The sequence below is a fragment of the Pogoniulus pusillus genome, chromosome 1 (genome assembly GCF_015220805.1).
Source record: "Pogoniulus pusillus isolate bPogPus1 chromosome 1, bPogPus1.pri, whole genome shotgun sequence".
Lineage (NCBI taxonomy): Eukaryota > Metazoa > Chordata > Aves > Piciformes > Lybiidae > Pogoniulus > Pogoniulus pusillus.
In genome coordinates this window covers 52,557,077-52,583,012 of record NC_087264.1, presented here as the reverse complement: position 1 = coordinate 52,583,012, position 25,936 = coordinate 52,557,077, and the positions used below count along the sequence as shown (strand labels likewise).

The following is a 25,936-nucleotide window of genomic DNA, read 5'->3' as shown; positions in this document are numbered from 1 at the left end:
AGAAGAGAAGGCTGAGAGGGGACCTGAGCAATGTCTCTGAATAGCTGAGGAGTGGGTTTCAGGATGGAGGTGTCAGGCTCTTTTCAGTGGTGCCCACTGATAGATTAAGGAGTAACCAGGCACAAGCTGGAACCCAGAAGGTTCCACCTCAACATGAGTAGACACTTCTGCATGGTGAGGGTGCTGGAGGCCTGGAGCAGGCTGCCCAGAGAGGTTGTGGAGTCTCCTCCTCTGAAGTCTTTGCAAACCTGCCTGGATGCATTGCTGTGTGGGCTACCCTGAGTGATCCTGCTCTGGTAGGGTTGTTGGACTGGAGGACCTCTGGAGGTGCCTTCTACCCCCTGACATTCTGTGATTCTATCATTTCACAGCTCAAAAGCTATCTACAAACTACTCTTACTCAAGACTTCCTGCTCTCCTTTCCCTCTTTCCCCTAGCTGGCAGCAAGGACGAGGCACACGACTGTAATGACAGAAGAGAAGTCACATTTCCCTCAAGTCCACTGAATGGCAAAGCAAAGCCTGCTTTTAAAATACTCTTTCCAAACCAGCTTAAGCTCACAGGTGTGAGAGAAAAAAGCACAAGCAAACCACCATGCTGCTGTCCCCAGACTGCCAGCACTTCTACAGTGAATGAAGGAGCTTCCAAGAAAGGTCTAAGCACCACAGACAAAGGCTCCAAGTCCAATACATTTCCCTCTTCTCCTTTTTATTTAAATGGTTACAACCATTTTCTTAGAATCCTCTTGTGGTTAGTTTTCTACAAGTGACATTTCTCTGAAACACAAGAGGTTGGCAGCAGGTGCAGGGCATTCCCAGTGGGCTGAGGGTCACAGAGCCAGGCATGCAAAAAATAAGCCCAGGAGGCCCTCTTTGCTCTCTGGCACAGCAGCACAGGCACAGGCCTCCCGTGATGCTCCTCTGCTGTGCTCACCTTAACACCATTACACCATTTTAGGGACAGGAAGCTATAAACTAATTGAGAGCTGAAACACAAGGGCTGTTGATGTGCATCACTGCTGCAGATCACTGCAGCTGGGGGCAAAAAGGGTTGCAGAATGGATGGAGTTTTCTTGACCACAAGCTCACAAAATGGCACTTTCCACTGCCTGTACCAGGATCTGAGCATCACAAGTCACTGTCACCAAATGTTGGAGTGGAGTTCCCTTGACCACAGGCTTACAAAATGGCACTTTCCACTGCCTGTACCAGGATCTGAGCATCACAAGTCACTGTCACCAAATGTTGGAGTGGAGTTCCCTTGACCACAGGCTCACAAAATGGCACTTTCCACTGCCTGTACCAGGATCTGAGCATCACAAGTCACTGTCACCAAATGTTGGAGAGGAGTGGGACAGGCAAGGGAGTTTGTTTCACAGAAATCATACAATTGTTTTGGTGGGAAATGACTTCTAAGACCACTGAATCAAACTGCTGACCTACCACCACCACATCCACTAAGCCATGTCCTGAAGTACCATGGGCATGTGGTTCTTGAACACCTCCAGGGACGGGGACCCCATCACCTCCCAGGGCAGCCTGTGCCAATCCCTGACCACTCTTTCAGCAAAGAAAATGTTCCTAATATCCAACCTAAACTTTCTTTGGTGCCACTTCAGGCCATTTCCTCTCATCCTATCACTTGTTAGTAGGGCAAAGGTCCTGTATCTGGGCTGGGGCAGTCCCAAGCACCAATACAGGCTGGACAGTGACTGGCTTGAGAGTAGCCCTGGGGAGAGGCACTTGGGGTGCTGGTGGAGGAGAAGCTCCACATGAGTCAGGAGTGTGCACTTGCAGCCCAGAGAGCCAAGCAGAGCCTGGGCTGCAGCCAGAGCAGTGTGGGCAGCAGGGTGAGGGAGGGGATTCTGCCCCTCTGCACCACTCTGCTGAGACCACAATGGGTTGCCCAGGGAGGTGGTTGAGGCCCCAGCCCTGGAGGTGTTTAAGGCCAGGCTGGATGGGGCTCTGGCCAGCCTGATCTAGGGTAGGGGCCCCCTTGCCCATGGCAAGGGGGGGTTATAACTAGATGATCCTTGAGGTCCCTTCCAGCCCTGACAATTCCATGATTCTGTAAGGCACCAACCTCCACCTGGCTCCAACCTCCTTATAGGGAGTTGTAGAGAGCAATGAGGTCTCCCTTCAGCTTCCTCTTTTCCAGACTAAACAATCTCAGGTCCCTCAGCTGCTCCTCACCAGCCCTCCACCAGCTCTCCAGACCTTTGACCACCTTCATTGCCCTTCTCTGGATCTGCTGCAGCCCCTCAGTGTCATTCTTGCAGTGAGGGACCTAAAACTCAACCCAGTACCCAAGGTCTGGCTTCACCAGTGCTGAGTCCAGGAGGACAATCACTTCCCTACTCCTGCTGGCCACACGTTCCTGATCCAGGCCAGGATGATGGGTACTTATTTTTTGACACCTGTAGTTCAAGAGAAATGCTCACCACATAAAGCCTCAACTAGCATTTACTGGAAATGCATTTTGGACACAAGCAAGAGGACAGAGAAAGTGGCTATGAGCCAACTCTGTGGTGAGCACTTAGGAATCCTGCCCATGCTCTCCGTGGGCTACTTATCTCCACTTACCCAGACCAAACCCCACAACTCCCCTAAGAGGCAAACTGACCAAACAAGACCAATCCAAGTTACTGCATTTAGGTCAGTTACAGCCAGAATCAAAGCAGCTCTACTGTGCTGTGTGAATCTGTGATTTGCTCTTTTGCTGAGGCAGGCAGAGGTATGAGAAGTATCTGAAGAGCTGGGTTCCTGGCATTTCCAAAACACCATTCAGGTACAGTCTCAAAGCACAAGGTGGCACTTAGACTCCTAGAATGGAAGGAACCTTGAGGATTCCAAGATTCCTCTAATTCCAAGCCCCCTGCCACGGGCAGGAACACCTTCCACTAGAGCAGGCTGCCATTACCCAACTTTACCAAGTATGTGTTAAGCCATGTCTCCAAACACCACATCTCTGCATCTTCCATACATCTCCAGGGGTGGGGATTCAACTGCCTCCCTGAGGAGCCTGTGTCAGTCTTTGAGACCCCTTTCAGTGAAGATGTTTCTTCTAATACCCAACTTAAACCCTCTCAGGTGCAACTTGAGGCTGTTTCCTGCCATCCTGTTAGCAGGCAGGAGACAAATACACAGCCCAGGCCAGGACTGAAGGATTCTTGTTACTCTAAACCAGAAAGGTTTATTTTAGTGAGACTAAGAAAGGGAAGAGGAACCTCTGAATCCGAAGATCTCCAGAGGTCCCACCCAACCCCTAACATCCTGTGATCCTTTAGAAATGGGACAAAGGAAATCAGGAAGCCCCAAGGAAGAAAACACAACAGCTTTACCCCAACCCAGCTGTCAGGTTAAATGCAAAGCAGTCTGTGACTCTTCTCTGGGACTATTCCTAGCAATACTATTGCAAAATAATCCTTCCTACAAGGAAGAAAATAGGACCAGACCCACTCACTGTGATCTCAATAGCTGAAGATTGTGTGGATCTGAATGCTGTGCAAGTGGGGTACTCTGTAACCCTCTGAATATTCTACAGGCAGAGCAGGTCTGTACACACAAAAATCCTACCCCAGTCATTTCAATGTGAGTCACTGCAACCAGGAGACATCCCAGTCTCACACAAAAATCCCCTTAGCCAGTGATACTCTCCACTCCCACATGGACCTTTTTTATCTGCATGTGACCAGGGGGTTCTGAAACATATAAAAGAGAGAAGTGCAAGCATCACTGACAGCCCTTTTCCATAGGGAAATGCTGTCACCTTGAAGTGACTTCAGGAAGGTGATTAAGAGCCAGAGTTTTAACTTCCATGGGATGACAGATTGGTCTGAGTTGGAAGGGACCTCCAAAAGGCATCCAGTCCAACCCCCCTGCACTCAGCAGGGACATCCTGCACTACAGCAGTTCGCTCACAGTCTTGTCCAGTCTCACCTTGGACACCTCCAGGCATGGGCCTCAACTCCCTCCCTGGGCAACCTGTTGCAGTGTTCCAGCACCCTCCTGGTGCAGAACTTGTTCCTCACATCCAACCTCAATCTGCTCTGCTCTCATTTCAAACCACTGCCCTCGTCCTGTCCCTGCAGGCCTTTGCAAACAGTCCCTCTGCAGCCTTCTTGTAGCCCCTTTAGGTCCTGGCAGGCTGCTCTTAGATCTGCCTTCTCTTCTCCAGACTTAACACCCCCACTTCTCTCTGCCTGTCCTCCTAGCAGAGCTGCTCCAACTCCCTGATCATTGTCGTGGCCTTCTCTGGACCCTCTCCATCAGGTCCATGTCCTTCCTGTGTTGAGGGCTTCAGAGCTGGATGCAGTAATCCAGGTGAGGTCTCACCAGAGCAAGTGGCAGAAGACCCTCTCACCCTCTTCTTTCTATAAGATGGGATTCCTCCTACTCTTCTTATCCAGTTACTCTCAGCTGTGAGGAAGATTTTCCTTCCTCCTGATGTATCTGGAGGTGTGGGGTCAGGCACCATTTGCCAGATCTAACATACACTGCTGTTACTAAGACCACTGGCTAAGGCAAGATTGCTCCACCACAGCTTAAAACAATGACTGTAAAAGATGTAATTACTACAGTAGGGATTTCAGGCAGGATGCTAGGAAATATTTCTTACCAGAGAGGCTTCTCAGACACTGGAATGGTCTACCCAGGGCAGTGCTGCAGTTCCCATCCCTTGAAGTGTTTAAGCAGCCTGTGGAGTTGGCGCTTAGGGACATGGTTTAGTCTTGACCCTTAAGTGCTATGTGGGAGGTTGGACTGGATGAGCTTGGAGGTCTCTTCCAAAAGGATGTTTTCTGTAATTTCTTCTGCTTCTTTTGGCACTTCTTAAACCCTCCAGATTCAACCTTCATGAACAAAGTACTGCTTGATCAGCCTCAGCACATGTGCAGGTGACACTAAGCTGGGTGGTTGTGTCTATCAGCTAGAGAGTAGGGAATCTTTACAATGGGATCTGGACAGCTGAGAGCCATGGGCCAAGGAACCTTGTATGAAGTTCATCAAGGCCAAGTGCTAGGTCCTGCACCTGGCTCACAACAACCCCATGGTGAGCTGCAGACCTGGGGATGTGTGGTTGGAAAGCTGTGACTCAGAGAGGGACGTGGGGATACTGGATGATAGTCAACTGATCATCAGCCATCAGTGTGCCCAGGTGGCCAAAAAGGCCAATAGCACCTTGGCTTGGATTAGATCTGAGTACTGATCAGTGGGTACTGAACACACTTCATGCCCACATGCCCCTTCCCACAGAACTCACACTGAGTAGCCTCATAAACAAGGAAATCAATACACAAGCCTAATCCAAATCCTTCTTCTTACTTGCAGCTCACAAAGTCACAGATTCACAGAATGTTAGGATCTGGAAGGCACCTCCAGAGATCATCCACTCCAACCCCCCTGCCAGAGCAGGGGCACCCAGGACACATCACACAGGAACATATCCAGGTGGCTTTGGAAAGTCCCCAGAGAAGGAGACTCCACAACCTCTTTGGGCAGCCTGTTCCAGGCCCCCAGCACCCTCACAGTGACAAAGTTTTCCCTTTTGTTCCCCTGGCACCTCCTCTGCTCCAGCTGGCACCCAGTGCCCCTTGTCCTGTCCTTGGACACCTCTGAGCAGAGTCTGGCTGCACCCTGCACATCTTTAGCAGCAGCAATGAGGGCAGCCCTCAGGCTTCTCTGCTCCAAGCCTCAGGTCCCTCAGCCTGGCCTCACAGATGTTTCACTGCCTGCCAGCAGCTTGGTGCCTCCGGGCTGGGCTCTCTCAAGCCGTTCCCTGAGATCCTTCTTGAGGGGCCCAGAACTGGACACAATATTCCAGATGTGGCTTCACCAGGTCATAGTAGAAGGGAAGAAGAACCTCTCTCAACCTACTCAGCACTCCCCTTTTAATACACCCCAGGATGCCTGCAGCCTGCCCAGCACACAGCCAGCAGGAGAAATGCTTTCAGCTCTGTATGGAGAGAAAAAGTGGCCAAAATCTTCCTGTCCTACCTTGCTGAAAACAGTTCTGTAGATCCAAATTTCTGGGTCATGAGACTGACAGACCAGTAGAGTGACTTCTGGGTAATCTGTTTATGAAGCAATACTTGCAACACTTATTCCCAGGCATATTAATCAATGGTCTACTGACAACTGATAAGCGTGGTGTTTCCATTAGGTTTGGAACTGGCATTGAAGCAGCCTCATGCAAGCAGAGCATATAAAATGATGCAACTTCCTTCTAATTAATACCTCTTAAAACACTTTCATGTCAAAGCTACCAAACGGTTAGACAAGCCAAAGCAATAAATCTGAGCAGAGCTTGGAACTGCAAAACCTAAATCCTGGTTTCTCACCCAAGCCAGCAAGCACCCTGCAAGCATTTTGTTGTGGGAACTTTATTCCCTAACTGCTAAAGACTTCCCAGCCTTCTGCATAATCACTTTACTTGTACCTGTAACTTGTGAACCCTAAAAGACTGAAGATTTGCTTTGACTGAGGTAAATATACTCCAACAATGGGATCAGAAGCTCAGCAGATGATATAAAGAGCTCCTGTTGCTGGGTGTTTCTGAAGCTTTCCAAGTGAAGGACCTGATGGAGAGGGTCCAGAGGAGGCCTGGAAAATGATTAGGGGGTTAGAGCAGCTCTGCAGGAGGACAGGCAGAGAAAAGTGGGGGTGTTAAGTCTGGAGAAGAGAAGGTTCCAGGCAGACCTAAGAGGACCTGAAGGAGCTACAAGAAGGCTGCAGAGGGACTGTTTGCAAAGGCCTGCAGGGACAGGATGAGGGCAATGGTTTGAAATGAGAGCAGAGCAGATTGAGATTGGATACGAGGAACAAGTTCTGCACCAGGAGAGTGCTTGAACACTGCAACAGGTTGCCCAGGGAGGGAGTTGAGGCCCATGCCTGTTGATATTCAAGATGAGGCTGGCCAAGGCTGGGAGCAACCTGCTGTAGTGCAGGATTTCCCTGCTGACTGAAGGAGGTTTGGACTGGATGCCCTTTGGAGGTCCCTTCCAACCCAGACGATTGTGTGATCCCTCTTTGCTTAAGGAGAATGCTGTCAGGCTTTAATCGTATGTGTATTCTTATGCTGATGTGCTACTTAGAAGACTAGGCGGTGGCACACTCCCAATTCTGATCACATTTTATCCTAGTTAAGTACATCCAATCAAATTCCATTTTTAACGAGCAGTGGAAGTGCTCTGTACTGTATTTAACACCAAAATATTCACTGAATCATAAAGGTTGGAAAATACCTACAAGACTATCAAGTCCAACTGTTAACCCAAGGCTACCAAGTCCACCACTAAGATGTGTCTCTGAGAGTTGAACAATTCCAGAGACTGCCATTCCACCACTTCCCTGGGCATCCTGCTCCAGGTCTTAACCACCCTTCACTGAAAAGGTTTTACACAATATCCAATCTAAACCTCCACTGGTGCAACCTGAGGCTGCTTCCTCTCATCCTGTTGCTTGTTACCCGAGAGAAGAAACCAACGTCCAGGTCACTCCAATCTCCTTTCATACAGTGGTAGATAGCAAGGTCTCCCCTCAGCCTCCTTTTCTCCAGACTAAACAAATCCCTCTGCCACTACTCGCAAATGGTTTGCTCTAGATCCTTCACCAGCTTTGTTGCTCTCCATCAGGCAATCCATGAATCACAGAACTACAGAATGTTAGGGACCTCCCATTTCATGTTTTTTTTTTCACAATCAAACCCCCAAACCACTAAAACCAAAAAACACCCTCCAACCTCTCTGAGCCACTTCCACCTTCTAGAGCCATTCCACTGAGGACTGCTCAGATTAACAAAGAGAAGGGAAGTGCTGTTAGTGAGGACAATGCCACTGGGCAAGTGTTTCCTTGGGCAGGGATTCTGCTCTCTCTCCTTCTGCACACTAACATCACTCTGAGGTATGCCTTGTGCCTTTCCATAACCCTCAGTAGATCTGCAGAGAACTTAAGATGCTGCAATAAAGGGGGCAAAGTAAACATCAGGGCAAGAACTACTTCAGAAAGATGCAAGCAGAAGCCTGCTGATGAGCAAACGTCACTTTGGCAAGGCTAGACTTCACTACCAGGTACCCACCTCAACAAGCACTACGCTTGCAGCTATCATGAGTGAAATGGTTTGAAATCCTGGTAAAAGAAACTGTCAAATAACCACATTCTAAATAAATCACAGACTCACAGAAGGGTAGAGGTTGAAAGGAACATCTAGTGAACACCAACTCCAACCCGCCCTACCAGAGCAGGGTCACTCAGGGTAGTCCACACAGGAATGCATCCAGGTGGGTCTGGAAAGACTCCAGAGAAGGAGACTCCACAACCTCTCTGGGCAGCCTGCTCCAGGCCTCCAGCACCCTCACCATACAGAAGTGTCTCCTTATGTTGAGGTGGAACCTCCTGAGTTCCAGCTTGTACCCATTGTTCCTTGTCCTGTCACTGGACACCACTGAAAAGAGCCTGGCACCTTCATCCTGACCCCCAGCACTCAGATATTGATACACATTGATCAGATGCCTCTCAGCCTTCTCCAGTCCAAACAGCCTTAGGGCTCTTAGGCTTTCTTCACAGGGCAGATGTTCAAGTCCCTTCATCACCCTCACAGATGTCTGTTGGACTCTCTCCAGCAGATCCCTGTCTCATGTCAGCCACTGTTTGTGAACCGTCCCTGTGCACACCCTCCCTCAGTGGTAAATGAGAAGTAAATCAGGGCTGAAAAAAACAGTTGGAAAGATTTTTTTTCTTAGCCAGGCTTGAGCTTACAAATTGGATTACTCACCAAGTAGGAGGATCCCTACCCTTCTGTGGAATCCATTAGCACAAGATTCACAACACCTCCACTCCTCTTTCAGTCCAAAACATGACTCTTTTCTCTCACACTCCACTAGCACTCACACAATGCAACCCAGATCAGCTTTTTTGTCCCTGGAATGCACTGAAATGGTACCAACTGCAGTGAGGGCATTTCTCCTTTTCACTCCACCTTGCATTTAACTTTTCCTTCTGATAGCTTTACACTCAAAACTTTATATCAGCAGTTTTCCCTGCCTGCATCTAAACTTTTTCCTATTTGTTGAGCTAATTTGTGCCACTCAGACATCAAAGTTATGCTTCTGGATATATGTGTCTTGACAGCTTCTCATTCAAGCAAGCCTGACTGAGCTGCAGAAATCTCTAGCTGCTGGGAAAAACTTAAGTCAACGTAGAATGTGAAGAAGAATTATAAACAAAGTGATACCTGCCATGAAGATCAAAGACTCCTAGAATGGCTCAGGTTGGGAGGAAGAACATCTTTACTGTAAGGGTGACAGAGCACTGGAACAGGCTCCTTCTCTGGAGCCTTTCCAGCTCCTGTGTGACCTGTGCTGGATTCTCTGGTCCTGCTCTGGCAAGGGGGTTGGATTGGAAGATCTCCAGAAGTCCCTTCCAAACCCTAACATCCTGTGATCTCAGAGATCATCTCCTCCAACCTCCTGCCATGGGCAGGGACATCTCTCAATTTGACTCATCTGCTCAAGGCCTCATCCAGCCTGGCCTTCAACAACCCCAGGGAGGAGGCATCCACAGCCTCCCTGGGCAGCCTGTGCCAGAGTCTCAGCAGCCTCCTACTGAAGAACTTATTCCTCAGCTCCAGTCCAACCCTGCTCTGCCTCAGCTTCAAACCATTCCCCCTTGGCCTGTCTCCAGACACCCTCAGGAGAAGTTCCTCTGCAGCCTTCCTGCAGGATCCCTTCAGCAACTGGAGAGCAGCTCTAAGGTCCCCCTGGAATCTTCTCTAGGCTCCCTCAGCCGGTCTTCACGGCAGAGCTGCTCTAACCCTTGGATCATCTTTGTGGCCTCCTCTGGACTCTCTCCAGCAGCTCTGTGTCCTTCTTCTGCTGGGGACACCAGCACTGGAGGCAGGATTGGAGGCGAGGTCTGAGCAGAGCAGAGCAGAGCCAAGAGACAGAATCCCCTCTCTTGCCCTGCTGCCCACATTCCTTTGGATGCAGCCCAGGATACAAATCCAAACCAAGTGCTTTTACCTGCATGTTTCTGTGACCTTTCTTTTCCTTCCAACAGCAGTGGGACTACTCTTGGGCTGGATCCTTTCATACTACAAAAAGCCACAGCAGTTTGCTTGCAAGCGTTAACACAGCTGGCGAGCACAGTGTAAAATGCACTGGAGATGTTAAACAAGCCCTTAGTGCCCCCTACCCCAACCCATTCCTTTTCCTACCTCTCCCGGGAAGCTTCAAATCAATGCTTTCCTAATCATTGTGCCGATGGTGTCCAAGCCAGAAGAAAATCCATCCGGCTGGCAGGTAGCTCTGCAGCACGCAGAACTTGTCAAACACGGAGAAATACTTTCAGCAAGCCTTAACCACTGGGTAGAAGGGATACAATTACAACATTTTCCTCCCACCTGCAGCCGAGATTTCCCTGTACGTACTGAAAGGGCTCGGTGCAACCTATCTAAACCAGATGAAATGGATGGAAAGTCCTGCTGAAGGCAGAACTTCTTACTCCTGCTAATAAATTTACCACGTTATTACCGCCACTCAATACTAAAAAGCAGAGCTATTTGTTTTAGAAATAGCAAATGAGCCTTACTGACTTTTAAGATGCTCCCAAAGAATCTACTGAACGTCTCAATTTCACAGACGGAAGAGCAGAGCCCAGTTTTAAGGTGCTGTTGGTCGAGACTAGCTGGGAAGCAACGACTGGGGCCACAGCTCGGCACCGACCCGCCGCTACCGCGCCTACAGCTGTCCTACGGCACATCCCGCGGCGTACAGTAAGAGAAAGCAATTCCAGGCAGGCTGCCGTCCCTCTCAGCCGAACCCGGCTAACCGGGCTCAGCGCTCCGCCGCCGGGCGGGCTGCGCTCCGGACTGCGGCGCTCGCCATGCAGACCGCGACATGGTTTCGGTTTCGGAACAGCGCAGGCTGGCGTGCCGCGGCTCCCAGTAACGCCCTACCCCGGCGCGGCCCTTCGCATCCGACAAGCGCCCCGCACCGACACGGGCCGCAGCCGAGCCCCGCTCACGCTGGGAAGAGACCAGCGGACTCGGCGCCCCGCTCCAGAGCCAGCAGCCTCGGCCCGGCCGGGCAGACGCTCCGCGGCCAGCGCCGCCGCACGCCTGCGGCAGCCCGCGCCGCCGGGGTCCCGCCAGCCGAGCCCGCCGCGGGCAAGGGCCGGCAGCGCCCTGGCCGCACGGCCGCCCGCTCGCACTCACCGCCGCCCGCTCGCACTCACCGCCGCCCCGCAGCGCCGCCGCCCGCTCCCCGCCGGGCGCACTTCCGCCTTCTCCGCAGGCAGCGGGGCGGCGGCAGGGGAGCTCCGCGGCTCTCCCTCCGCTGCAGCGGCCCCTGCCCCTGCGGAGGGAAACTGCGGCAGGGAGGCACCGGCGTCACGGAGAGGTTCCGGACAGAAAGGGGCTTTAAGGCCCCGAGTCCAACCAACCTCTAAGTGCACCAAGGCTGCTGCCAAGCCGCCTCCTCCTTATCGTTCGAATTAGGAAAGACGAAACGTGCTGCAGGAGTGGTCAGGCACTGGAACAGGCTGCCCAGGGGGGTGGTGGAGTCACCGTCCCTGGAGGTGTTCGGCTTGAACCCGCGCTGGTGCAACTGGAGGTCGCTTCCTCTCATCCCATCATTTGTTACTACGAGAAGAGACCAACCTCCACCTCACTGCAGCTGCCTCTCATGGGGTGTGCAGGGAGCTGAGAGGCCTCTCCTCAGAACCATCCTGGAATCGTTCCCTCAGCTGCTCCTCACCAGACCTGTTCTCCAGACCCTTCCATCACCTTTGCTGCCCTTGGAGTGGGAGTACTTGGGCCTGGCCCAGGCGCTTTGTTTCAGCTCTGGCGTGGCCGGCGAGGCAGAGCTCCAGGCCCGCAGTGCTTTTCGGCGTGGCACCAGGGAGGTTTTGTCCCCGTCAGGAGCTGGTGTCCATTTCTGAACGCCCTGAAGTCAGCAGCCTCACCAAAGCTGCGGAAATTGAGGTGAAGATGGAAGGCAGTGAGACCCTGGGCCCAGGCTGCCCGGAGGGGTGGCAGAAGCTCCATGATGGGAACATTCTGGGGCAGGTCAGATGGGGCTTTGAGCAGCCTTACTGTAGTTGAAGATGTCCCTTGATGCCTTCAGTGGACTCCCCCAGGAGCTAAAGTGAAGGTGCCTTACTGCCCCCAAGGCAAGCGCTGAGGTTAAGCTCTCCCTGGCAGTTGTAAGGAAGTGAGAATCCAGGACAGAGCCAATGCAGACAGCTGTGCTTGCTTGGAAAGGAACCAGGGGGATTTGGCTGTTTGCATCAGCTCCTTGGCACCAATCTCTGCTTAACACATGTTTAAATCACAGGAATGCTTCTGTTCCCAGCATTTGTGGCGATGGAAGCTGGGGGAGGTTGTGCAGCCACCAGTTTTCCAGGGATTTTCAGTGCCTCTGGCCACGTGCCATGCTCCCTGGGAGCTGGAAAGGCAGAGGCTGCTGTCAACCCGAAACTGCCAGCTCCTCTCTGAGTGCTCAGCTGCCAGCTGCAGGTAGGGTGCTGCTTTGGGAGCAAAGGCACATTCCAGACCCTAACACACTGCTCCAAGTGCTGCTTTCAACCAAAATATACTTTTACATTATGGTTTGTTACTGCCACTGGCTGTAAAATGAGGGACTTTATCACGACACAGCTTCGTAAAGCAGCTATGGCCAGACAGAGAGTTCCCTATGGCTGAAGAGTGCTGCTGCCTTGCAATCTCTGAGGCAGTGTGGTGGTTTGGCTGTTATCCGTCCCCCCACACTTTAGAAGGTACCCCAGCTAACTCAGCTGGACTCTGGGAATATAAATGAAGCTATTTATTTACAGCTAGCACAATGTACAAGCAGCTATTTACAGTATATACAGAAATATACAAAGTAAAAATAATACAGAGGCACAACAGCCCTCCCAGAAACCTGAGTCCCCAAGAGGGGCTTCTCAACCACCCCTGCACCTTCCCCCTGCCCCTCTCAACCTTACCCCAGTCCTAAGAAAAAAAGAGGTTCAGCCAAGAGGTTAAGAAGCAAGGTTAGTGGCAGTGAGGTTAGGGAGCTGCAGCTGAGTCCAGAAGCCAGCCAGAAAGTGGGAAAAAAAAAAATGGAGAAAGTGTTATCTAATGTTTACTTTCTTGTTCCCATACCTCTCAGCGAGACTGTGAGGGAAGGAGACACAACCATTGTTTTCCTTTCACAGCCAATTATCTTCTTTCTCCCACCAAAACATTCTAGCCTGCTTCAAACTAGCACAGGCAGCCAGAGCTGGCATCTGGCCTATTTTAAGTGAAAATCCAAGGAACTTCTCTGGAGCTCTTACTCCCTGTGTGTACAAACTGCCTTTCTTCAGAACAGTTTCCCAACCTGTAGGGACTATGGGAAACTACTGGAGAGAGTCCAGTGGAGAGCCACTAAGATGCAGAGAGGCCTGGAGTGTCTGTGAGGAGGAAAGGCTGAGAGCCCCAGGGGTGCTGAGCCTGGAGAATCATAGAATCACAGAAATATTCTGCTTGGAAAGGAGCCTCAGGATCACCCAGTCCAACCCAGAGCCCTACTCTACAAGGTTCACCCCTAAACCATATTCCCAAGCACCACGTCCAAAACACCTTTAAACACCTCCAGGGTTGGTGGCTCCACCACCTCCCTGGGCAGCACATTCCAGTCCCTGACTACTCTTGCTGGGAAAAATTCTTCCCACTGTCTAGTTCTCCAAGCCCTTCACAGCTCCCTCACCTTCCCTCGCACTCTCTCCAGCACCTCCATATCCCTCTTGTGTTGAGGTGCCCAAAACTGAACACAACACTCAGGATGTGGCCTCACCAGAGCAGAGTCCAAGGGGACAATCAGCTTCCTGCTCCTGCTGGACACAGCCTTTCTGATCCCAGCCAGGATGCCATTGGCTTTCTTCGCCACCTGGGCACACTGCTGGCTCCTGCTGAGCTGCTTGGTCCCTTTCTGCAGGCAGCTCTCCAGCCACACTGCCCCAGGCCTGTAGTGTTGCTTGGGGTTGTTGTGGCCCAAGTGCAGAAGCTGGCATTTGGCCTTGTTGAAGCTCATCCCATTAACACTGGCCATGGATCCAATCTATCCAAGCCTCTCTGTAAAGCCTCCCTACCCTCACACAGATCTACATTGCCACCTAACTTGGTGTCACCTGTGAACTCACTGCTGACACACTCAAGGTCATCAATAAAGATGTTGAACAGAAGTGGTCCCAACACTCACCCCTGAGGACCACCACTTGTGACCAGCTGCCAGCTGGATTTAGCTCCACTGCCCTTTGGGCCCTTTTGCCCAGCCATGCTTTATCAGGCAGAGCTGTGCCCATCCAAGCCATCAGCAGTCAGTTTGGTCATGAGATTTCTGTGGAGAACAGTGTCAAAGTCTTTTCCACGGTCTAGGTAGACCATAACCACAGCCTTTCCCTCATCCAATAGTCATCCTGTCATAAAAGGAGAGCAGGTTGGTCAGGCAGGACCTGCTCCTCATAAACGCCTGCTAAGTGGGCCTGATCCCCTGGTTGGTCCCTATATGGGGTGTAATGGCACTTAAGATGTCCTGCTCCATGGCATTCCCTGGCACCAGCAGCACATTGACAGGTCTATAGTTTCCCAGATCCTCCTTTCTTGTAGGCAGGTGTCACATTTGCTACCCTCCAGTCCACTGGCACCTCCCCAGTGAGCCATGACCTCAGGTAAGTAATGGAGAGCAGCTTGTCAAGCACATCTGCCAGCTCCTTCAGCACCCTTGGGTGCAGCCCATCCAGCCCTATAGACTTGTGTGGGCCTATGTGGCATAGCAGATCACTGACCACTGCCTCATTTATTGTGATAACAGCAGCTCCAAGCCAGAGGGCATCTTTTCAATACTGGTCAATATCTAAGGAAGAATAGAGCCAGACTCTTGCCAGTGGTGCTCAGTGACAGGGCAAGGGGCATTGGACACAAACTGGAACACAGGAGGTTTGGTGTAAACCATCCATACCTGGAGATCTTCAAGGTGAGGCTCAACAGGGCTCTGGGCAACCTAACCTAGTTGAGGATGCTTACTGCAGTGGGGTTGGACTGGATGACCTTTGGAGGTCCCTTCCAATCCAGGCCATTCTGTGATAAGGACAAAAATTCTTCACTTTGAGGGTGGCAGAGCCCTGGAGCAGACTACCCAGAGAGGTTGTAGAGTGTCCATCTCTGGAGGCATTTAGATCCCACCTGGATGTGCTCCTGTGTGATTTACTCTGGGTAATCCTGCTCAAGAAGGGGGGTTGGACTAGATTACCTCCAGAGGTCTCTTCCAACTCCTTCCATGCTGTGATTCCATGTGATTCCGTGAAACTGAGGCCCGCGGTCATGTCTTAATGCCCAGGCTGGAAAGGAAACCAGTGTGAAAACGCTTTCCTCCACTCGGTGGTGCCAGCTGCACAGGGAAAACACCATCTTCTGACCTGCATCTGTGCAGCTCAGGCTGTTGAGCAATTCCAGTCTTACCAACACAAAAGACACTCAAAGGTGTAGCAGTTTGAGATCAATTAAAACCCTCAGTAGGCTGTGGTATCCCTACAAGAGAATATCTTTGTGAGGTGGTTTCCTGGGTGCTTTGGAAGTGCTCCTGGGAGTACAGGGCCAGACTCAGGTAAGCTCCTGAGGCTCCTTTGATGACCAAGCTGCTGCCTGTACAGGGGCAACTCGGGCTCCCTGGAGAATGGGGCAGGTAGGCACCTAGCTCAGAGAAGTTTTGAGTAAGCACCCCAGAGGAAAAGATATGCCTGATTGATACCTGGGGACCGCAGCCTGATCGACATGGGTTTGAAAAGGTCTCTCCAAACATCAGAGAGAGAAAGGTAAAAACCAGGCACATAGCTCACAAGCCCAGGCAAAACTGGGATGGTGAAAGAGCTGGGCTGAGGACACAGCTATCTAACGTGATAGAAACACTTTGCTTGGAAAAGACCTGTGAGGTCATGGAGTCCAGCCTTTACCTAACTCTACCAAGGCTGGTGCTAAACCATGGTCCTCGGTACCACACCTCTGCCTCTTTGAAACACCTCCAGGAATGGAGAATTCACCCATTTCCCTGCCCTTAGCAGTCTAGAGATGCCTCAGCCATGACATCCTTCTCCCACACTGCATTGACCTGCAATAACCTCTCTGACTTCTGTTCCACTTTATCCTGCCACCTCCAGTCATTTTTTTTCTGACTGGGATTTATTTCACATTAGGGTCTTGCACGAGTCAAAATCAGAGCCAGGAAAAGGTTTGCTTTCTATACACACAAACTGCTTCAACACAAACCATGACATCTGGGGACTGAGGAGCTGTTGGCCTCTTGTGTGGCACACAGGCTCACGACTATCCACTTCTCCAAGACATGAGCATAGAACAATGGCTTGGGGAATAGTGACTAAAGTGCTACTTGGCAGAAAAAGAACCTGGAGGCATTGGTTGATGCCAGTCATGTGCCCAGGAAGGCAAACATCCTGACCTGTATCAGACATAGCGTGGCCAGCAGGACTAAGGTAATGATTGCACCCCTGTATGCAGCAGTGCTGAGGTTGCATCTTGAATGCTGGGTTCAGTTTTGAGTCCCTCACTCCAAGGAGCACGTCCAGAGAAGAGCAATAAAGCTGGTGAAGGGTCTAGAGCACAGGTCTTATGATGGGCGGCTGAGGGAGCTGGGGTGTTTCAAGCTGGAGAAAAGGAGACTTGAGGGGGAGACCTTGCTTGTTGTCTACCCGAAAGGAGGTTGCAGTCAGGTGGAGGTCAGTAACAAGTGATAGGACAAGTGGCCTTAAGTTGTTGTCGCGGAGGGGTACTCCGCTGCCTACGCCAATTGTGGCAGAGGGGAGAAATTAATTGGGGTGAGATAAGAGTCTATACAAATATACATTTATTAAATTCAATATTCTGAACTCCCTCCACCCCCAACCACTGTATTTTAATATTAAAAGGATCTACACTGTCATGAAGACACTCTAGGAATAATATCCAACCATAACTTGTTAATAACTAGCAAACAGTTCGAACTATAAACAGAGAGAGGAGTTTCCCCGCGGCTCAATGCCGCTTGGAGTCTATGCACTATCTGCCCAGCAGGTGGGCTGAAAGCTTTCTGCTCTATGGCAGGAGGCAATAGAAATTACAGAGGCATTAAAGCATTTGCTCACAATTCTTATTATCAGTCACCCTCCAGGGCTATGTCACAGCCTATTACTAATGTCCAAACTTCAGAGGAGTCTTTGCCTGTGGACTCTGAGTCTGGAATCCTCCCGGCTTCTGGGGAAAGGATGAATCTCTGATCTTGTTCTCCTGGCAACAGATGCAATCTCTGAACTTGTCTCCTGGCTTCTTCTGGACCCTCTGTCCAAGGACTGTTGGCAGGACCTCAGGTGCAGGAGTACAGTGCCATGCAGTCTGAGCATGGCCTCACTCTGGCTAGCAGGCCAATAGCGTGCAGACAAGTGGAGTCTGCTCCTGGTTAACTCCGCAGCAGTGGCGCTTATCAGGCAATGATAAGGCAGTGGGCATACAATAGGGCACACGGCTACATGGGAGTCAGAGCTCTGCAGGTAAAGGCAGGCAATACAGGATCTGGTCCTGATAACTCCCCACAGTGGTGTGCAAGTGCACACAGCTGGCTGGGAGACTGTGGGAGATACTGGCTCCGTCATAACAGTGCTGCTGAGCCTAAGCCTCATAATGAGCGAGTGAGCCTGAACGTGAGCAAGTAAGCGTGAGCAGGGGAGCCCAAGCACCTTGTTTACCTGTGTACCCCTACTTATTAAATGTAGGCTGAGATTAATGGCCCTTTGGCCACTAGAATGACCAATCAGGTTTTGGCAGTCAGCCAAACAATACCTTAACAGGCAAAAACCACAGGCCTGGACGTTCCAAATACGGTAAATGCAGATGGGCCTTACACTGGGCAGGCACGGGCTGGGCACGTGGGCTTACACATCATCAGGGGTCCTGGGCAACAGACTTTATGGCACCAGGTCTGTTGTGCCCCTTTGTGCTTGTTTATCCATTTAACATGTTTACCTCTGGTTTGGGCAGAAAAAACATGTCCAGGCAGGGCAAGGCATAAATAAGCCTAATTTTGGGCCTACAGTCCCTCCACAACAGCTGTGCCAGAGGAGCTTTAGATTGGATATTAGAGAAGAAAAAATGTTCACTGAAAGGGCTGCAAAGCCCTGGAACAGGCTGCCCAGCCCACATTGCTGGAGAATGTGATAGTTTGGGCATTAACCCACCCCCCCACACTTTTGGAATTGCCCCAGCTAACTCAGAAGGCCTCCAGGAATATAAATGAAGCTATTTATTTTACAGCAGCAAATATACAGGCAGCTATTTACAATATATACAGAAATATACAAAGGATAAACAACACAGAAGCACAACTCCCCTCCCAGAAACCTGAGTCCCCAGGAGGGGCTCTCAAACCACCCCAACACCTTCCCCTGCCCCCCTCAACCTTACCCCAGTTCCCAGGAAGAAGAGAGGTGCAGCCAAGAGGTTAAGAAGGAAGGTTAGTGGCAGTAGGGTTAAGGAGATGTGACTAGGTCTGAAGGCAAAGGCAGAATGAGAGACAAAATGGAGAATGTTTACTACTTCTTCCCAAAACTCTCAGCGGGACTGTGAGCGAAGAGACACAACCATGTTTACTTTTTCACTGCCCATTATCTAGTTCTTTTACCAAAACATTCCAGCTTGCTTCAAACTAGCACAGAGAGATTTAAAAGATGGGATATAAAAGCTCAAAGCAGAAATAAGAATGTTAAGAAATAAAAAAATCAAGTCTGACTTTCAGATGGCTTCTGTGATACTGATGCTTCAAAAAATTATTTCCCCTTACTTAAGCTAAATATCTGTGCTGTAAAATCTACTCTTGTGGGTTAAGTTAAATATTTGCTGCTGTTACTCATACCATGCTGCCATCATATCAGCTTCAAACTGAAACTCCTGTTCCCCTACTCTTCACTTGCACACAGCACCTCCTGCTCCCCACCAAACTCTTACCTCCCCCAAGCAGCCCCTGCTCCTTTCACTCTGCCTACACAGCTCTGCTCTACCACCACTATTTTCATCCCCACCCCAGAGCCTGGGGCAAGATCATCAAACAGCTAAAATATCACCCAGAAAAGCTCAGCTCCAACCAGAACACACATCCAGCACCCATGCATGCTATTGCAATGGTCATTGATGCTAACCCTAACTAAATGATCTTTCAAGGTCTCTTCCACTCCCTACCAATCTGATTCTCCACCACATCTCACCTTCCTAAAGCAGTCCCTGCTGCCCTTGCCTCTTACTCTGCCTGAAGAACTCTTCTTCTACACCACCATTTTTGCAGTCATCTCAGAGCCTGAGGCAAGAGCCTCAAACAGCTCAAATAGCCTACAAAAGAAATCAGCTCCAGCAAGGACACACACCCAGCACCCGTGCATGATGTTGTACACGTTGCAATGGTTCCTGAGCCTAACCCTAGCAAGCCCTGGGGGGGGGGGAACGACCCACCAGGCCCCCCTGGCCTTTGAAATCCTCCACCAATTCACCCGGTGCACACCATGGGGACTCACCAGGAATGCCAGGCAGAGGATCCCTTGGCCCACAACGGGCCTAACTTACGGCTTCTAGCTTTGCTAGAATATAAAGGGGAGTGGGCAGGGAGGGCAAAGTGGCCACACCTGGGGTGGGAGGAGACTCCAATAGCCAGCTAATAGCAAACGGCATCACATGGTGGCAACACAGCTGATGAATTAAATGGTGATTAATTAATTGCAAGCATAACAGATGATAGCAATATCTCTAATCAAAGCTGATTACATTATGCCCAGATCAAATAGCACAATGAAGATATGTATTTGAACAAATGATGCTGGCTAAAGCACATCGTTTAATTTATCTGCTGAAGAGGCAATGCAGTGACTGACAAAATAGCCTCTGTGCTAAAAGAGGAGGTGTTCAAAGAAAGCCTGGATGGGGCACTTAGTGCTATCATCTAGATGATTAGACAGGGATGGGTGATAGCTTGGACTGGATGATCTTGGAGCTCTCTTCCAACCTGGTTGATTCTATGACTGCATGACTCTATGGAGTGCTGAGGGATGTGGTTTGGAGGTGACCTGGCACCACTTTTAGCTGCTGCAGACCTGAATATTGCAATGTTGTGTAAGGTGCTGCCAGGTGGGAGCCACACAAGCTGGCAGATCCTGGGATGCCATGAAAGCACAGTGGGGTGCCTTGTGCCTTGTCAGGAGAGAGTGTGCAAGTCTGAGTCCTGCAGGATCACAAAGTCTCCTGAGAAACCAAAATGCTTGGGTAGGTGTTGATGTAGTGATGCTGTTATTGCAAATTCCTACTTCTGGGGTGTGAATTCCTGTTCCCATTTGGGAGCACCTGAAAGACTGGAATTTTTTGCACATTGTTATGTATGGAGACTGAAAACTCTCAAGATGCTGTCATGCAACAGAATTTAGTTTCTTTCCAATCTGAGACAGCTTTGAAGACAGCTTCTCTGTGGAAACTAAGGAGAGGTGATGGCTTCTCCATAAGAGAGACTCTACTGCCCGTGGGTTGTGGCCACTCATGGCCCCTGCTTGGTGTAGTATCTTCTTCCAGTTACTCAATATGCAGCTTTTTATACTGTTAATTTGTCCTCCCTGCCCAGACATACATCACCAAAGAGGTAAAGTCCTCAAAAATTAACTACTGGTATCAGAAGAAAGGAGATTTTGTGATCCCCACTGTCAGTCCATCCAACCCCCAGGGGCTTGGCTCCTCTCAAGCTGAGAAAACAGGCCAAAATAGCTTTGATGTGGGACAGTGGTGGACCAGGAACCAGGGTTCTCCTCTCTGAGGGTTAACAGTGCCAAAACCACCTCTGAAACTACAAAGAAGAGAGGCAAACATAAAGCTTTGTGGCAAAACCCAGCGCAGGTGCTTCTCAGGGAGCCCAGGAGCCCCACACAAGGCCTTGTTTATGTGAATGTTGTGGTTAAGCCTCATAAGTTGCCAGGTGCCACCTGGATTTGAGAGTTCTGCACTGCGCTGCGTTGAAGCAAGCTGTGGTTAGTGCCAGGGTGGTGCTGGGTGCTGAGAGGGCCAGGGATAAATGAGATAAACAGCACAACAGTGCCTTTAAAGAGCAGAGGGAATGCAGAAAGGGCGAGAGCAGGCAGGAGACCGAGCGAGCAATCTTGTACTTTGGAGCCAAGTGGGCAGACCTAGCAGCAGCTCTGCAACCTGACACTGAGCTCAAGGTAGGCTGGCAGTGCTACTGACAGCATCCCAGGTGCTTGTGGGACATATCTGTGCTGGTGCCTTGTCCTGGCTTAATGTGCTGGTCAACGATTTTATTTCAGGTGTGTTTCTTCTCCTTAGAGGTTGTTCTGTTCTTTTGGGTCAGGCTGTCTCTAAAGCAAGGTCTTCCTTGTTGGCAGTAGGAATATTGCAGTCATGCTCATCTTCAGACATGTCTTGTGGTCTGGGAAGAAAAGGGATTGCTTTTCCCTTTCCAAGATAAAAAAGAGGTGACATTGAACACAGCAATGAAATAACCACTGGTAGGGGTTCATGGCCAGGGTTCACTCCATAACAATTTGCTTGGGGTAGGCAAGGAGAAGAAAGAATTTTCAGGTTGACCCCCAGTAAGAACAGAAGAGAGGCAAATTTAGCATGAGAAGCAGAAACTACTCCTAGCACTAGGAATATTTCTCTCTCTCCCAAAAGCACTGCTGAAATCTCCACTGCCTAGGAGCCAGGCAATTTGGAAGTGTTTGATGAGGAGCCTGTTGGCAGCAATTATCTACTGCAGAAGGCAAAGGTCGGGTGACCTGAGAGGGCTTCTTTGTCATTCATTTCTTCCAGGGCATGCTGGACAAAAGAGGGGAAAAAAATGCTAATGAAAAGAAGAGCTGGAGCTTTTGCTGAGCAGAGGGTAACCCCTGTCTGATTCACGGGAGATGGTGATTAATAGCAAGAGTTAGGTCATGGGTTGGGAGATGAGTATGGCACTAGGGTGGCACTTAGTCAAAGGGTCAGAAGAGAAAGCATTAAATATTTGGGTCTCGGTGTGCTCAGTGCTGGCTGCTGTTTTACAACAGCTTACATACCAGCCTGAGGAGGCATTACTCATGGCTTAAGAGGGTCTGAAGGTGCTGCTGGTGATGATGAACTTATACAAAGCTGCATAGGTTGTTACAGAGAAGAAAAGGACCTGTGGGCAACCAGTTACTGACTTACCCTGTGGGTAACATGAACATAGGACCACTCGGAGCCAAAAGGGTTATTGCTCAGTGGGTAGATTTGACAAAGCCTGCCACAGGATGCAGCCAAGGAGGCCAGACAGTAGTAATGCTCTGAGTACATCTGGGCACAGCTGCACGTCACAGACCTGTGAGCAGCAGAATCCAAGCCAGCAGGCTGCCAGGCTGGCTCAGTGACAGACAGCAGGGGAGCTTTAGCAGTATAGGCAGCTGGCTGGAGCAAGGCACACAGATGGGGACAGCAGTATGGGCAGCTTGTTCTCCAGGGGATGAAATGAAGAGAAACTGGGAAACCAACAAACCTAGCTTTTAGTTGCCAAGGCCTAATGATCGGGTTTGAAGTTAAACATGACTCTTAAGGAAAGAGGAAAGAGCTGAGCAGACCAATATTGGGCATTCTGGATCTGGAAGTTAATCAAAGCATGCAGTCCTTTCTCAATGGGCTCTGAAAGGCTGCATGGAAATGATGCTTTATTGAAAGGTTACAAATGAAATGCTCTCAGGAGCACTCAGGGTATCCTCACTTTACACTGAGACTCTGCCCTGCTGAGGCTGCATTTTGAATGTTGTGTCCAGTTCTGGGCCCCTTAGTTCAAGAAAGACCTCAGGGAACTGCTTGAAATAGTCCAGCACAGAGCCACTAAAATGATCGAGGGAGTGGAACTCCTCAGGAGCTGGAGTTCTTTGGCCTGGAGAAGAGGAGGCTGAGATGTCACCTCAGTCATGGTTATAAAGATGTAAAGTTGAATGCCAGGAGGCTGGAGCCAGGCTCTGCTGGGTGATGCCCAATGACAGCACAAGGGGCAGTGGTGGAAGTTAAAGCGTAGGAGGTTCCATGGAAACAGGAGGGAGAATTTTTCCCTGTGAGGGTGACAGAAGCCTGGAACAGGCTGCCATGGGGGTTGTAGAGTCTCCCTCTCTGGAGATATCCAAGACCCACCTGGATGTGTTCCTGTGTGATCTGCTGTAGGTGCTCCTGCTCTGGCAAGGGGGTTGGAGTGGATGAGCTTTCAAGGTCCCCCTCCAGCTCCTGACATTGATTCTGCAATTCTGTGACTTGGATGTCTTTCTTCTGAAGGGAAACTTCTCAACCAAATTGAGATTGCAGAACTAAGCTGGGGGAGGACAGATTTAGACTGGATATTAGTAAGAAATTCTTGAGAGCAAGGGTGGTGAAACACTGGAACAGTCATCCTCATGGCTCTCTGCTGGACTCTCTCCAGCAGGTTCCTGTCTCTCTTCCACTGGGGAGCCCAGAACGGGACAATACTCCAGGTGTGGTCTCAGCAAGGCAGAGTAGAGGGGGAGAAGAACCTCCCCAGATCTGCTGGCCACACTTTTCTTGATGCACCTCAGGAGACCATCGGTCCTTTTGGCCAGAAGGGCACATTGCTGTCCCCATATCTGAATAATCTCTCTCCTGCCTGTCTACTTGGTGCCCTTCTTGTAGCCAGGTGATGAAAAATAGGTTTGTCCCTTTTATTGTGCTTTCTACACAACTTTGTTTCCTAAGTGTGATGCAGCAGCAAGAAGTTTCAATGTTTGGGATGAAACTGTTGTCTTTATTTTCATGCAGCCACATTGAGATTACTTCTGGTTGCATGTTTCTGAAAGGTAAAATTGGGGTCGAGTTTGAACTGACATTTCAGCTTTCCAGTAACAGCAATCTGTACAAAAAGTTCTCAGCAGGGTAAACAGAAGAGACTGACTTCAGTGTATAAATATCCTCTCCAGAGCAAATCTGCAGCCACTTATGTATTGCCACATCTGCTCTAGAGTCCAGGGAATGGCAGCACTATGCACCAAGAGAAGACATGCTCCTGCTTTAATGGACTTATTCATGGTCATTAAGCACATGCTGAAGTACCTTACAGGACCACAGCGTGGCACAGGGCTGGCAGTGACCTCCAGAGATCACAGAATTTCCAGGGTTGGCAGGGACCCCAAGAATCCATGGAGAGGGACACCTCACACTAGATCAGCTTGCCCAGGGCCACATCCAGCCTGGCCTTAAAAATATCTGGGGATGAGGCTTCCATCACCTCCCTGGGCAACCTCTGCCAGTCTCTCACCACCCTCATGCTGAAGAACTTCTTCCTAAGGCCTAATCTAAATCTCCCCTCCTCTAGGTTGGATCCATTCCCCCCACATCCTATCACTACCTGACACCCTAAAAAGTTCCTCTCCAGTTTTCTTGTAGCCCACTTCAGATACTGGAAAGCCACAAGAATGACTCCTTGGAGCCCTCTCTTCTCCAAACAGAACAACCCTAATTGTCTTACCCTTTCTTCAAAGGAGAGGTGCTCCAGTCCAACCCCTCTGCTAAAGCAGTTTCACCCAGATCAGGTTGCCCAAGATTGCAATGTTCAGGTGGGTTGGGAACCTCTCCAGAGAAAGAGGCTCCATAACCTGGGCAGCCTGCCCTAGGGTCCAGTACACTCAAAATAAAGAAGTTTATCCCTGTATTTATGTGGGGCTTCCTGTATTCTAGTTTATGCCTGTTTTCCCTTGTCCTGTCACTGGGCATCACTCAAAAGAGTCTGGTCCCATCCTCTTGCTCCCTGCCTTTTAGATATTGACAAGCATTGATCAGGTCCCCTCTCGGTCTGCTCTTCTGCAAGCTAAAGAGCCTCAAGCCTCTCAGCCTCTCCTCATAAGAGAGATCATCCAGTCCCCTCAGCACCTTTGCAGCTCTAAAGTGGAGCCTGAATGAAGTTTGCACTGGAATTTAGCATGTGCTGTTCTGCCTGTGTAGAATGTCCCACACCAGGCACTTCAGAGCAAATCCAGTGGTCTGAGAGCAGTGGTCTGCCTGATTTGGATAATACAGCATCAGGCAGACAAAATTTTGCCCTTCAGCTGCCAGTTGAGTTCAGTTCCACATCAAAACCTCACCAAACTTTCAGAATGTGATTCTGTTATCTGCAGTAGCTTTGCTGATGGGAAGCTCGGCCAGGCATAAGAAGGGACAGATTTGGAGATCCATACTGGATGGTAATGGCTTTATGTGAAGTGCAGCAGCAATCCATTAGACACATGGATGCATCAGAGTCAAAACACATTTGGGGACTTGAGATATAGCGTGGAGCCATGCCTTGGCCTCTCATTTCAATTGATGTCTCTGATGAGTGACTTGCTCTCAAAGCAGTTCTCAGTTAAAGTGATGAGAATGGGTAATTGTTCCATCAAGTGCTCATGCAGCCCAGAAGGCAGCTGTGTGCTGGGCTGCAACCAGAGGAGCGTGGGCAGCAGGGCAAGAGAGGGGATTCTGTCCCTTGGCTCTGATCTGCTCAGACCTCGCCTCCAATCCTGCCTCCAGTGCTGGTGTCCCCAGCAGAGGACACAGAGCTGCTGGACTGAGGCCAAAGGAGGCCACAAAGATGATCCAATGGCTGGAGCAGCTCTGCTGTGAGGACAGGCTGAGAGTGTTCAGCCTGCAGAAGACTCCAGAGGGACCTCAGAGCTGCCTTCCAGTAGCTGAAGGGATCCTCTAGGAAGGCTACAAAGGGACTTTTCTTGCAGGTGTCCAGAGTCAGGCCAAGGAAGAATGGTTTGAAGCTGAGGCAGAGCAGGGTTAGACTGGAGCTGAGGAAGATGTTCTTCAGTAGGAGAGTGGTGAGCCCCTGGAGCAGAGTGTTCCTGCCTGGGGGTGTTCAAGGCCAGGCTGAATGAGGCCTTGAGCA

General features: G+C 50.2%; 1 protein-coding gene across 1 annotated transcript in view; it reads right to left on the bottom strand.

Moving 5' to 3' along the window:
- The window catches only part of TRAF6 (TNF receptor associated factor 6), a 31,290-nt gene extending 20,038 nt beyond the window's left edge, over positions 1-11,252 (bottom strand). Inside the window, exon 1 of the mRNA XM_064152152.1 lies at positions 11,229-11,252. The gene's annotated coding sequence lies outside the window, so the exon portion shown is untranslated. The remainder of the gene's footprint in view (positions 1-11,228) is intronic.
- Between the last annotated feature and the right edge of the window lie 14,684 nt (positions 11,253-25,936).